At 39.0% G+C, this 15073-nt stretch overlaps 1 non-coding gene across 1 annotated transcript; it reads right to left on the reverse strand.

Annotated features, from left to right (window-relative positions):
- Positions 1-351: 351 nt before the first annotated feature.
- Positions 352-457, reverse strand: LOC122033178. Its single transcript, XR_006126426.1, has one exon. It is a non-coding gene; the product is annotated as a small nucleolar RNA R71 (small nucleolar RNA).
- Positions 458-15073: the final 14616 nt, after the last annotated feature.

Below are 15073 nucleotides of genomic sequence, written 5' to 3' on the forward strand. Positions count from 1 at the left end.
ATTATGCAACACCTTATGCTAGGGGTTTTCGATCTAGTATTTCAAGGCCTTCAGTTGAAGCAAATAATTTTGAGATCAAACTTGCAATTATATCTATGGTGCAGCAAAATCAATTTGGTGGAGGACCGCATGAAGACCCAAATCAACATTTGGAAGTATTCTATGAAATATGCGGCACAATGAAAATGAATTGTGTTCCTTCAAAGGCAGTGCACCTACTGTTATTTGGGTTTTCTTTGAGAGATAGAGCCAAGCAATGACTAAATTCTTTGGCCACAAATAGCATCACCACATGGGAGTAATGTGAGCAACAATTCCTTAACAAATTCTATCATCCAAGTAAAACAGCTCATATGAGGAATCTTATTTCAAGTTTAAAGCAAGCGGACTCTGAATCTTTATTTGAAGCTTGGGATAGATACAATAGTATTCTCCGACAATGCCCACACCATGGTTTGGAAAGGTGATTAGTGCTACATACATTTTATAACAGCATTAATTATCATACGAAAGTGTCTCTTGATTCAGTTGCTGGAGGGGCACTTATGAACAAGAGTTTGGATGAAGCCGAGGAAATAATTGATAGCGTAGCAAAAATCCACCATCAATGGGATAATGAAAGAAGTGGTGGTTATTCTTGTATGAACCCAACAACAAAAGCATCAGGAAAATTTGATGTTGATGTAGTGACCTTATTGGCTGCAAAACTGGATGCTCTTACATAAAGGTTTGAGAATATGGGAGCTATTTCAAATACGGTCAATGTCGTTGTTTCTTCTTGTGAAGTATGTGGAAGTTCTGAACATTCAAATGACTCATGTCCATTAGGAGTTATCACTGCACAAATCAATCAATTAGAACAATGTAATGCAATCATGGGTTTCAATCGAAGACAGAACAACCCATACTCAAATACCTATAACCCTGGATGAAATAGTCATCCTAATTTTTCCTAAAGAAATAATCAAGATCAAGGACCATCTATGGGGGTAAGACCTAATTTTCAGTCCTGGCACCAGAATTTTCTGCAATAATCTTCTCAAGGCTTTCCTACGTCTAAAATTAAAAAGATGTTTGAAGAAATTATGTCCACTCAGAATAAAATGAAACAAGACATTTTAAAGCTCACTCAGAGAATGGATAATTCTTATAGACATCAAATGATTTTGGAAAGTCAGATTGCCCAACTAGCTTCCTTATCTTCTAGAGCACCAGGACAATTACCTGGCAAGCCTAATGTCAATTCCATGGAGCACTACAATAGAATTGAGCTTAGGAGTGGACGGGCCTTGGGAGATCCCCAAGTGACTGCTCCAAAAGGGATGCACACTAAAGAAGAGCTCTCTCCTCCAGCACCAAATCAGATTCAAGTTGATGAGGAGAGTACCACTAAGGTTGAAGAGACTCTTCCACTTAACCATCAAAGTATAGCAGTCCCTTTTCCTCAAAGACTTATTATGTTAAAGAAGGATGAAGAGTTTGGCAAATTCTTGGAGAAGGTAAAAGAAATATGTGTTGAAGTACCACTCATTGATGTAATCCTTCAAATGCCCAAGTTTGCCAAATTCCTGAAGGACATCATGTCAAATAAGAGAAGGAAAGGAGATATAGAGACCATTGCACTTACAGAGTAATGCAGCGCTCTTTTTAAAAAGAACACTTCCCCAAAGTTGAAAGACCCTGGAAGCATTTATATTCCTTACAATATAGGAACTGAATTTATTGAGAAAGCTTTTTAAGATTTAGGGGCAAGTGTTAGCCTCATTCCTTATTCCATTTGTAATAAATTAGGTCTCAAAAACTTTAAACTTACTACCATGGCACTACAACTTGCTGATCACTCCTGCAGGTACCCTATGGGTATCGTTGAAGATGTGCCGGTAGAATTAGGTGGAAGTATAATTCCCACCGATTTTGTTGTGTTAGACATGGAGGAGGACCCAAAAATCCCTATCATATTGGGAAGACCATTCCTTGCTACAGCAGGAGCTATTATAGATGTTAAAATCCATAAACTATCTTTGGTGATTGGTAAGGAACGGTTGGAATATGATTTATCTAATGCCTCTAACCATGTCTCTTCTCTGTTGAATGCTTGTAGCAGGGCAAACATTTACAAATTGGAGGAATGGAATTTCCGTCCTCATGGGAGGCCACCAAATGGAGAGAATTGTTGGTTGCTACTCGGAAAACCTAGAGGTTCCATTGTACAAAAATTTTGTACAAAGGTCTGAATCTTTTCCTAGCTACCATGTGTTCTTTTAAATTAAATTTTGGATCGCCTGCGGAATTTAACACGTTTGATCCAAAACTTAATCTATTCGTTCTTTTAGGTTTTGACTTGGGTCTCCTGCCGAACTTAACACGTTCGACCCAAATCACCTTAAGTTATTAATTCCATTAAATATTAATTTCCATAATCGGTTCCCAGTACTAATGTGGCGAGGCACATGGCCTTCTTGGATATGGGAGCAACCACCACCGACTAGACAAAACCTTTTATAGAAAGCTAATAGTTAATTTCCTAAAATAACTTTAGGTTAACCAAAAAGAACAATCAAATCATAAGGAAAAGAAAAAAACAAAAGAACACAACATCGAAAAACATATTCGAAATTCTAGAATCATAAGCATCTTGTATTTGGTATTTTTCCAAAAATAACTAGTATGATGCGGAAAGAAAAATTACTAGTTATACCTTTTAGAAAGACCTCTTGATCTTCTATCGTATTCCTCTTCTAACCTCGGACGTTGTGTGGGCAACGATCTTCCGAGATGAGAAACCACCAACCACCTTCTTCTCCTCCTAGCTAGGTTCGGCCACAAAGAAGCTTTACCAAGGATGAAGAACAAAACACCAACCAAGCTCCAAGAGATGCAAGCTTTCTCTCCTTCTTCTTCTTCTTCTCCAAGTAGTATCCGGCCACCACGAGAACTCCAAGAGGGATGAAGTATTCGGACACCACAAGAGGAAGAGAGGGAGAAGATGATGGCCGGCCACAACACCAAGGAAAAGAGGGAGAGAAAATAATATAGGTTGTCTCATGAAGGCACCCTCACCCCTTCTTTTATATTCCTTGGCCTAGGCAAATTAGGAAATTTAATTACAATAAAATTTCCTTAATTTCCTTGACATGATTTATTTGAGAAAAATAAAATAAAATTTCCCAAATCAAACTCTAATGGGTGGCCACATCAATGAAGGAAAAAATTAGACAAGTTTTAATCAACAATTAAAACTTCCTAATTTGTTTCCGGAAATTTTAAAAATAAAATTTCTCTTTAAAAATCTCTTCATGGTTGATAAAAGGAAATTTCTATAATTTTAATTTTATCAACATGTGGATAATTTTAAAGAAAAAATAAAATATCTCACCAATCTACAAATAAGGAAAGAGATCTAATCTCTTTCTTTAATCTTTTGTAGATCTTTTACAAGAGAAATATTTTAATTTTAATTCTCTTTAATAAATTATTTCTTCCACATAATAAAAATTAAAATTAAAATCTCTTTTTAATTTAATTTGGCCGGCCCCCACTAGCTTGGGTTCAAGCTAGGGCCGGCCACCCAATTTTATACCTAGGCCGGCCCTAGCTTGATTCCCAAGCTAGCTTGGCCGGCCCCCTATTGGTGGGTATAGAAGGTGGGTATAGGTGGGTATAGAACTCTATAAATAAGAGGCTACGATAGGGACCGAGAGGAGGAATTGGTTTTGGTCTCCCGATAAAATTAAGCATCCCGTGTTCGCCCCGAACACACAACTTAATTTTATCAATAATAATTCATTCCACTAGAGAACTATTATTGAACTACCGCACCAATCCCAAATTACATTTTTGGGCTCCTTCTTATTATGAGTGTGTTAGTCTCCCTGTGTTTAAGATATCGAATGTCCACTAATTAAGTGAGTTACTGACAACTCATTGAATTAATATCTTAGTCAAGAGTAGTACCACTCAACCTTATCGTCATGTCGGACTAAGTCCACCTGCAGAGTTTAACATGACAATCCTTATGAGCTCCTCTTAAGGACATTATCAACCTAGTATCTCTAGGACACAGTTTCCTTCTATAATCAACAACACACACTATAAGTGATACCATTTCCCAACTTATCAGGCTTATTGATTCATCGAACTAAATCTCACCCATTGATAAATTAAAGAAATGAATATCAAATATATGTGCTTGTTATTATATTAGGATTAAGAGCACACACTTCCATAATAACTGAGGTCTTTGTTTCTTTATAAAGTCAGTATAAAAGAAACGACCTCAAATGGTCCTACTCAATACACTCTGAGTGTACTAGTGTAATTATACAGTCAAGATAAACTGATACCTAATTACACTACGACCTTCTAATGGTTTGTCCTTTCCATTTTGATCGTGAGCTACTGTTTATAATTTATAAGGTACTGATAACATTATCTTCTGCATGTGACACCACATACTATGTTATCTACAATATAAATTAATTGAACAACTACAACTAAATGTAGACAATTTAACCAAATGTGATTCTTTATTGATAATGAATGTTTACAAAGCTTAGGCTTTCAGTATACACTCCAACAAGAATAATGTGGTGGAAGATGTTGGGAGGATACCTCCCAACAAAAGTGACAAATATGTCTGCCCTCCAAGGGCAAGGAAAAGAGAGGAGTAATCAAGATTGGTCTAGCTAAAGAACTTAAACAAGTGAATATTGGGAGGCAACTCAAGGGTTCTTTTTAGTTAGTTTCATTCCATATTTCTATTGTTCATTAGTAGTGTTTTTACTTGGTTTTTTGCTTTGTTTTCAGGTTGAAATTTCACTTCCATGAGCTGGCCATGACTTCTTCATGGGCATGGAAGTGTTGTAAGAGCTAGAAAGGAGAAATTTCATTATGTGGAGCAAAACTGAGCATGGTCGTGTGCTGTACACGGCTAGACTTATGGTGCAGAGAAGGGAGATGCTTGGGTCGTGTCTACATGGCACGACCATGTGGAGTCTCCAGAGAAGAAAAGGTGCGTGGCCATGTTCCAGACACGGCCGTGTGAAAAATCCAGAGGAGGAGAACTTCTTGGTCGTGTCTCACACACGACCGTGTGAAGGAACCAGTGCAGAAGTATGCGCTGGACGTGTCATCAGACACAGTCGTGTGCTGTTTCCAGAGAAGGAAGCTGGTGAGGTCGTGTCCTAGACAAGGTCGTGCAAGGATAGCCGAGAGGAAGAAGGATATGGTTGTGCCAATTGGCACGACCGTGTGACTCAACCCGAGAAGGAGAAGGCAGGGGTTGTGTAGATGTACACGGCCCGTGTGGAGAAATCTTATCAGGCTGGGTCGCCTATACATGACCAGATTCAGGTCGTGCCCTCCACATACCCTCCTCATCTCAACACCCTTTTCGCTCCAAAATTCCTCTCTTCTTCAACCTTTCTTCCAAACCTTTTCAGATCTAGACCTAAAACCCTTTCTTTTCTACAAACTTCATCTAGATCTAGATTCTTCTTTTCTCTTGGACTTAAGATCTCCACTTTCTTAACTTAAGCTCTTAATTTTTTAGATCTATTTCTTCAAGATCAAGTTTCTCCAACCCTAAACAGTACCCTTCCCCACTCAAGCTTGACAATATGTCTAACCTATTGAAGAGACTTCGCAAGGGTGGTGGTGGATCTAGTGGTCGAGACAAAGGGAAACAACCGATGCAAGGCAAAGGAAAGAGGACCTCACGCATCAAAGGTAATGACAACAAATTCAATATTGTGTTTAGAAATGACGATCAAATAACTAGATTTGTAATTCTTGTCAATAGAAAGATCATGTGTACTAGGTATATGGACCCAACTGTTTTAGATATGATGGGAATTAGAGACGATATAGATTGGATGATTGGGTTCCTAGATTGGAGTGATATGTTGTGTACATATCTACCTACTTATCCTCACCTTGTTTTGGAGTTTCTAAGTTCACTAGATGTCGATTTTGCCAATGAGGATGATTATGTTGGCAAGATAACCTTTAGATTAATGAATTAAGAATTTCAATGGACATTTAGTGATTTCAACACTTGTTTTGGATTGTCTTTCGGTAGCTCTCGGATGTTTGACTCTAGGTTTAATTGGAATAATTTTTGGAATTCTATCACCGGATTAGATCATCCCTATGAGCCCTCTAGAGCCAAGGCTTCTCACATGCAAAACCCTATTTTTAGATATTTGCATCCAGTCATGAGCAAAACTATTTTTGGTAGAGGGGAAAGCGATGGAGTCGTTAAGAAAGTAGACCTCTATGCTCTATGGGCTATGTTGCATAAGGTCGATTTTGATTCCGGTTTTCATTTTCTATAAACCTTAGTGAGAGCAGCGAGGGCGTCTTCGGGATCGATAGTTCTTGGTGGGTTGATTACTCAAATAACAATTAACTTGGAACCTGATTTAGATGGGTTGGAAGTTATTCATCGTAATGATATGATCGACATGGATGCATGTCTTACTATGAAAATGATTATTCAGGATGAGAACGATTTTGCATTTCCTAGGAGGAATGGTTTTCCTTTACATCTTCCTTGTCTTAATCGAACTTCAATTCGCAAGCCAGCTAATTGGATAATCACTGATGTAGACCCCGAAAATATCCCGTCCATATCCGGAGACACAGAGCCACACATTGAGCCCTCGACATCTGGATACCCGCATCCTTCTGGACACCTGGATCCTGCTAGGCATTCTTTTGCCTATGGTACAGGTTTCTCCAGTTTTGACTTTTCTGATTTTCATACTTCTCTAGAATCGCTTCATGAGAAGCATGATGCCCAATGAATAATGTCAAAAGGTCACTTTTCTTTATCAGATAATCAGTTTAGAGAAGAACAAGACCACTTTCGATTCATGAGGAATTTTCAAGGTCAAGTGGCTGAATTTGTCTAGGATTATGATACGGATCAAGCTAGAATGAGAGATTTTATGCAAAGCATGAGTCTCACAAGCCAACAAGTAGATGCTTTGTTTGACTATCATATAATCCTGAGCGAAACTCCTGGTTTCCCTAGCTTTCCCATTGGCCAAACACGTCGTAGGCATCCTTTTCCTTGTCCTCCTCCACCTCCACCTTCTCTACCATATTGATTTCATCAGGACGATGAAAAGTTTAAGTCTGGGGGGGGGGGGTGTCAAACCTAATTTTTCTTTTTGCATTCTAGTTTTCTGTTTTTGCATGTTTAGTTTTTGTTTTGCATTTTATCTCGATTGTCTTGCTTGATTGCTTGTTTTGATAGTCACTTGACTATCTTTTAAAAAATCTTGTGGCATACATCTTGAGAACATCAAAACTTCACTCTATGCTCTCTTGTCTTCAAGATTAAATGTTAGCATGTTCATTATCTAGATTCATGATGTTTTAAGTGATGCTAGTAGTATGCTTAATGTACCTTTTTTCTCTATCTTGGGTAGCATGAAATAAGCTAAGTATCTATGGAGATGAGTATTAGTTTTGGCTTGATCTTAAGGATCTTATCTTCACTACACCTATACTTGATGCTTGAATGGTTGATATCATGGAAATAGTCATGATTCATCTTGTTTGTTTAGTACTTGATTTCCATGGTGATTTCTCAAACTTCATTTTGGTTACTGGATGAGGCTCAACTCATGTAAGCTCATTTGGAAAAATCAAAATATCCCAACATTTGTGCTAAAAGTACATTTGTGAATAAGATTTGCACAATGCAAATACTTTGAAAAAAAAAGTGTGAAAAGCAAGAAAAAAAAAGTGAATAAGGGAGATAAAAAACAGTTGTCATGAGTGGAATCTAGCTAGTCACCCCTTTGAGACCGAGTTAGGTTACTGAGGAAATGACTACTTAGCTTCTTTTGAGATTGAGCACGCCTTTGAGACCTTGGGTTGATTGAGAAATATGAACCAAGTGTGTGGCAAGTAAGTGACTATCACTGGTTACTTGTCTATCACCGGAAACATTAGGAATTCAAACTTGATGACGACTTGACTAAGACATAGATTGAAACTTGAAGAGTTTTGAGTTGTTTGATTTGCACAGTGCACAGGTTACTTATACTTAATCCAAACTTAACTTGTTTTTATGATCATGCTTACTAATGAAACCTTTTGATAGAGTTAGGAGAATGCATTAGGGATATGAGATCATTGTAGAGCATATGAATTTAGATTGCAGAATTTTGCTTGAGGACAAGCAAAGGTTTAAGTCTGGGGGGTGATGTGCATAGATTATATACATTTATTTAGTATGTTTTGACGCTCATTCACATATTTTGCACATGCTTTGTCTACGTATTTTTATACTTCCAGCTTTCTTTTTTGCATATTTACTCTTTTTGTTCGGAGATCTGCTTTTGTGCATTTTGTGTACATAGGAGTCGAATATGGAGAAGATTTTGGAACTTGAACAAGGCAGGAAGGCACAAGCCCTATGAGCCACACGACCCTACCATGGGGGGTTGCCCAGGCCGTGTGTGGATCACTGGCCATGTGACTGCAGCAGGAAAGGAAGCAGCCTTGGCCGTGTGAACCTGACACGGCCGTGCCAAGATGGGAAGTCAGAGGAAGCTAGGCCGTGTACACTACACGGCCATGCAAGCCCTCCAGAGCCAAATAATGGCCTGGTCGTGTGCTATACATGGACCGTGCAACAAGAGGCCAAGGATGCCCTGGCCGTGTGCTTCACACGGCCCATGCAGGGTTTCTAGAGCCGGAGGCAGCGCAGGCCGTGTGGATCTACACAGTCGTGCAAGGGGTGCAGTGGCAGAGCCAGACATGGTCGTGTCTCACACACGGTCGTGTGTGACAGGCAGAGAGGGAAGTGAGCCTGGTCGTGCCCCACACACGGCCAGGTCCTAGGGCCGTGTGGTGCCCGATTTTCACCCTCTATTTAAAGATTTCTTCTTCATTTCAAAGGGAATCTTCTCCCTTTTGGGGGAATTGAAGATTTGGGCACTCCCCCACCTTCTTGGAGCGATTTCGACGATTCTAAGGGCGGATCCTCAACGTTTCGACTCCGAGGAGTGAGGATTGGACCCAAAGACGGTCTTCATCGTAGATAAGCTTTTCTTCCCTATCTTTCTTGGATTTGGGATCAAGATGTTTGTCTTTTCTTCTTCTTTTGGATTCTTTCCTTGTTCCATGGATTACATCTCTCGTTCTAGGATGGAGGGTGTATTTGTAATGAATATTTGATGTAAACTCTTGTGGATTTGTCAAAATTCCTATTTCTATGATTTTGCCCTATTTTGTATCTATTCTTTCTTGTGTGGATTGTTGTGATTAGGGCTTAATTACCATGCTTGATTGAATGTTTGAATATCTTGTGGATCTTGTATGGATTGCTTCTCATTCGATTATCCGAGGGACGTTTGTGATAGGAACATGCCCGTGTAAGGACGTTTGAGAGGTAATCTTGAGAGAGAAATTTGGTATTTCAAGAGGGTAGGATAGATTGGATGAATTAATCTTTATATCTTAATGAGGTTGAGAAGTAGTGTATTTCTATGTTGATTTTACGAGGGACGCATGTGACAGGCAAGCCCGTGTAAGGACAACAAAGGGTTCATTCCTAATTGATCGAATTTAGATATATTTCAGTCCTAGGCCGGTTGTCTATTGCAAGAGGAACCGACAATCTTCTACAAATGATGGACAATTGAGAAATAAGATTTGGTAGATCATTACATTGAATAACATTACAAAGAAACCAAAACTCCTAGAACATACCTTTATCATTGCCCTTAGTCTTGTTTCTTATTCTTTTATTTTTTTGTTTACCTTTCATAGTTACACTTAAACTTTGTAAATCAATTGATTGGTTGTTTAGCTAACTCGCTTTGAGACATCTTTAGTGCTTATTCCAGTCCCTGTGGATTCGATATCTTTTATTATTACTTGCGACATATCCGTACACTTGCGGAGGTCAACAAGTTTTTGGTGCCGTTGCCAGGGACTGCGCTGTAACATTAGGGATTTTCAATTGAGTTAGACTAGACATAACTTTTCTTTTCTTTGCATAGTTGTAACTAATTGTTAGAATTCTGTTTTCATAAGTTTTTCCTTTCTTGTATAACATTCTTGTCAATTCCTTTTGTTGTAACTCTAATTCTGCATTTTGATTCTAATATTCTTGTCTAACTTTTCTTTGTTTTCTTTTGATTTAGTCTCTTCCTTTCTTTTTCTTTTTTAAACATATCTTGCTATCTTGTTCTTGTGTATGCGAAGATCTAACTTTGCAGGAGAACTTCTTCCTCTTGATCCCGAGATAGACAGAACATTTCATAGAAGAAAAATTCTACAAAGAGAACAAGAAGAACAAGAACATTCTATCATGGCGAATAGACCACTAAAGGATTATGCAACACCTTATGCTAGGGGTTTTCGATCTAGTATTTCAAGGCCTTCAATTGAAGCAAATAATTTTGAGATCAAACCTGCAATTATATCTATGGTGCAGCAAAATCAATTTGGTGGAGGACCGCTTGAAGACCCAAATCAACATTTGGAGGTATTCTATGAAATATGCGACACAATGAAAATGAATGGTGTTCCTTCAGAGGCAGTGCACATACTATTATTTGGGTTTTCTTTGAGAGATAGAGCCAAGCAATGACTGAATTCTTTGGCTCCAAATAGCATCACCACATGGGAGCAATGTGAGCAACAATTCCTTAACAAATTCTATCCTCCAAGTAAAACAGCTCATATGAGGAATCTTATTGCAAGCTTCAAGCAAGCGGACTCTGAATCTTTATTTGAAACTTGGGATAGATACAATAGTATGCTCAGACAATGCCCACACCATGGTTTGGAATGGTGGTTAGTGCTACATACATTTTATAACGACATTAATTATCATACAAAAGTGTCCCTTGATTCAGTTGCTGGAGGGGCACTTATGAACAAGAGTTTGGATGAAGCTGAGGAAATAATTGTGAGCATTGCAAAAAACCACCATCAATGGGCTAATGAAAGAAATGGTGGTTATTCTTGTATGAACCCAACAACAAAAGCATCAGGAAAATTTGATGTTGATGCAGTGACCTTATTGGCTGCAAAACTAGATGCTCTTACAAAAAGGTTTGAGAATATGGGAGCTATTTCAAATACGGTCAATGCCATTGTTTTTCTTGTGAAGTATGTGGAAATTCTGAACATTCAAATGACTCATGTCCATTAGGAGCTATCACTGAACAAATCAATCAATTAGAGCAATGTGATGCAATCATGGGTTTCAATCGAAGGCAGAACAACCCATACTCAAATACCTACAACCCTGGATGGAAAAGTCATCCTAATTTTTCCTATAGAAATAATCAAGATCAAGGACCATCTATGAGGCAAGACATAATTTTCAGTTCAGGCAGTAGAATTTTCTGCAACAATCTTCTCAAGGCTTTTCTACATCTAAAGGTAAAAAGGTGTTTGAAGAAATTATGTCCATTCAGAATGAAATGAAACAAGACATTTTAAAGCTCACTCAGAGAATGGATAATTCTTATAGACATCAAAAGATTTTGGAAAGTCATATTGCCCAACTAGCTTCCTTATCTTTTAGAGCACCAGGACAATTACCTGGCAAGCCTAATATCAATTCCATGGAGCACTACAATAGAATTGAGCTTAGGAGCAGACGAACCTTGGGAGATCCCCAAGTGACTACTCCAAAAGGGATGCACACTAAAGAAGAGTTCTCTCCTCCAGCACCAAATCAGATTTAAGTTGATGAGGAGAGTACCACTAAGGTTGAAGAGACTCTTCCACTTAACCATCAAAGTATAGCAGTCCCTTTTCCTCAAAGACTTATTATGTTAAAGAAGGATGAAGAGTTTGGCAAATTCTTGGAGAAGGTAAAAGAAATATGTGTTGAAGTACCACTCATTGATGTAATCCTTCAAATGCCCAAGTTTGCCAAATTCCTGAAGGACATCATGTCAAATAAGAGATGGAAAGGAGATATAGAGACCATTACACTTACAGAGGAATGCAGCGCTCTTTTTGAAAAGAACACTTCCCAAAGTTGAAACACCCTGGAAGCTTTTATATTCCTTGCAATATAGGAACTGAATTTATTGAGAAAGCTTTTTATGATTTGGGGGCAAGTGTTAGCCTCATTCCTTATTCCATTTGTAATAAATTAGGTCTCAAAGACTTTAAACTTACTTCCATAGAACTACAACATGCTGATCACTCCAGCAGGTACCCTATGGGTATCGTTGAAGATGTGCCGGTAGAAGTAGGTGGAAGTATAATTCCCACCGATTTTGTTGTGTTAGACATGGAGGAGGACCCAAAAATCCCAATCATATTGGGAAGACCATTCCTTGCTACAGCAGGAACTATTATAGATATTAAAATCCATAAACTATATTTGGTGATTGGTAAGGAATTGTTGGAATATGATTTATCTAATGCCTCTAACCATGTCTCTTCTCTGTTGAATACTTGTAGCAGGGCAAGCATTTACAAATTGGAGGAATGGAATTTCCATCCTCATGGGAGGCCACCAAATGAAGAGAATAATGTGGTGGAAGATGTTGGGAGGATACCTCCCAACAAAAGTTACAAATATGTCTGGCCTCTAAGGTCAGGGAAAAGAGAGGAGTAATCAAGATTGGTAAAGCTAAAGACCTTAAACAAGCGCTTCTTGGGAGGCAACCCAAGGGTTCTTTTTAGTTAGTTTCATTCCATAATTCTATTGTCCATTAGTAGTGTTTTTACTTTGTTTTTGCTTTGTTTTCAAGTTGAAATTTCACTTCCACGAGCTGGCCATGACTTCTTCATGTGCATGGAAGTGTTGTAAGAGCTAGAAAGGAGAAATTTCATTAGGTGGAGCAAAATCGAGCATGGTCGTGTGCTGTACACGGCTAGACTTATGGTGCAGAGAAGGGAGATGCTTGGGCCGTGTCTACATGACACGACCGTATGGAGTCTCCAGAGAAGAAAAGGTGCATGGCCGTGTTCCAGACATAGCCGTGTGAAGAATCCAGAGGAGGAGAACTTCTTGGACGTGTCTCACACATGGCCGTGTGAAGGAACTAGTGCAGAAGTATGCACTGGACGTGTCATCAGACACGGTCGTGTGCTATTTCTAGAGAAGGAAGCTGGTGAGGTCGTGTCCCAAACACGGTCGTGCAAGGATAGCCGAGAGGAAGAAGGATATGGCCGTGCCAATTGGCACGACCGTGTGACTCAACCCGAGAAGGAGAAGGTAGGGGTCGTGTAGATCTACACGGCCCGTGTGGAGAAATCTTACCAGGCTGGGTCGCCTATACACGGCCAGATTCAGGCCGTGCCCCCCACACACCCTCCTCATCTCAACACCCTTTTCTCTCCAAAATTCCTCTCTTCTTCAACCTTTCTTCCAAACCTTTTCTGATCTAGACCTAAAACCCTTTCTTTTCCACAAACTTCATCTAGATCTAGATTCTTCTTTTCTCTTGGATTTAAGATCTCCACTTTCTTAACTTAAGCTCTTGTTTTTCGAGATCTATTTCTTCAAGATCAAGTTTCTCCAACCCTAAATAATACCCTTCCCGACTCAAGCTTGACAATATGTCCAACCTATTGAAGAGACTTCGCAAGGGTGGAGGTGGATCTAGTGGTGGAGAGAAAGGGAAAGAATCGTCCAAAGACAAAGGGAAACAACCGGTGCAAGGCAAAGGAAAGAGGACCTCACACAATGAAGGTAATGACAACAAATTCAATATTGTGTTTAGAAATGATGATCAAATAACTAGATTTGTAATTCTTGTCAATAGAAAGATCATGTGTACTAGGTATATGGACCCAACTGTTTTAGATATGATGGGAATTAGAGACGATATATATTGGATGATTGAGTTCCTAGATTGGAGTTATATGTTGTACACACATCTACCTACTTATCCTCGCCTTGTTTTGGTGTTTCTAAGTTCACTAGATGTCAATTTTGCCAATGAGGATGATTATGTTGGCAAGATAACCTTTAGATTAATGAATCAAGAATTTCAATGGACATTTAGTGATTTCAACACTTGTTTTGGATTGTCTTTCGGTAGCTCTCGGATGTTTGACTCTAGGTTTAATTGGAATAATTTTTGGAATTCTATCACCGGATTAGATCATCCCTATGAGCCCTCTAGAGCCAAGGCTTCTCACATGCAAAATCCTATTTTTAGATATTTGCATCAAGTCATGAGCAAAACTATTTTTGGTAGAGGGGAAAGCAATGGAGTCGTTAAGAAAGTAGAACTCTATGCTCTATGGGCTATGTTGCATAAGGTCGATTTTGATTCCGGTTTTCATTTTCTACAAACCTTAGTGAGAGTTGCGAGGGCATCTTCGGGATCGATAGTTCTTGGTGGGTTGATTACTCAAATAACAATTAACTTGGAACCTGATTTATATGGGTTGGAAGTTATTCATGGTAATGATATGATTGACATGGATGCATGTCTTACTGTGAAAATGATTATTCAGGATGAGAAAGGTTTTGTATTTCCTAGGAGGAATGGTTTTCCTTTACATCTTCCTTGTCCTAATCGAACTTCAATTCACAACCCACCTAATTGGGTAATCACTAATGTAGACCCCAAAAATGTCCCCTCCATATCTGGAGACATAGAGCCACACATTGAGCCCTCGACATCTGGATACCCGCAACCTTCCTGACACCTGGATCCTGCTAGGCATTCTTTTGCCTATGGTACGAGTTCCTCCAGTTTTGACTTTTCTGATTTTCGCACCTCTCTAGAATCGCTTCATGAGAAGCATGATGCCCAATGAAGAATGTTGGAAGGTCAGTTTTCTTTATCAGATAATCAGTTTTGAGAAGTTCAAGAGCACTTTTGATTCACGAGGAATTTTCAAGGTTAATTGGCTGAATTTGTCTCAGATTATGTTACGGATCAAGCTAGAATGAGAGATTTTATGCAAAGCATGAGTGTCACTAGCCAACAAGTAGATGTTTTGTTTGAGTATCATATAATCCTGAGCGAAACTCCTGGTTTCCCTAGCTTTCCCATTGGCCAACCACGTCGTAGGCATCCTTTTCCTCGTCCTCCTCCACCTCCACCTTCTCCACCATATT

Source organism: Zingiber officinale, chromosome 11A (genome assembly GCF_018446385.1).
Source record: "Zingiber officinale cultivar Zhangliang chromosome 11A, Zo_v1.1, whole genome shotgun sequence".
In the NCBI taxonomy this organism is placed as follows: Eukaryota; Viridiplantae; Streptophyta; class Magnoliopsida; order Zingiberales; family Zingiberaceae; genus Zingiber; species Zingiber officinale.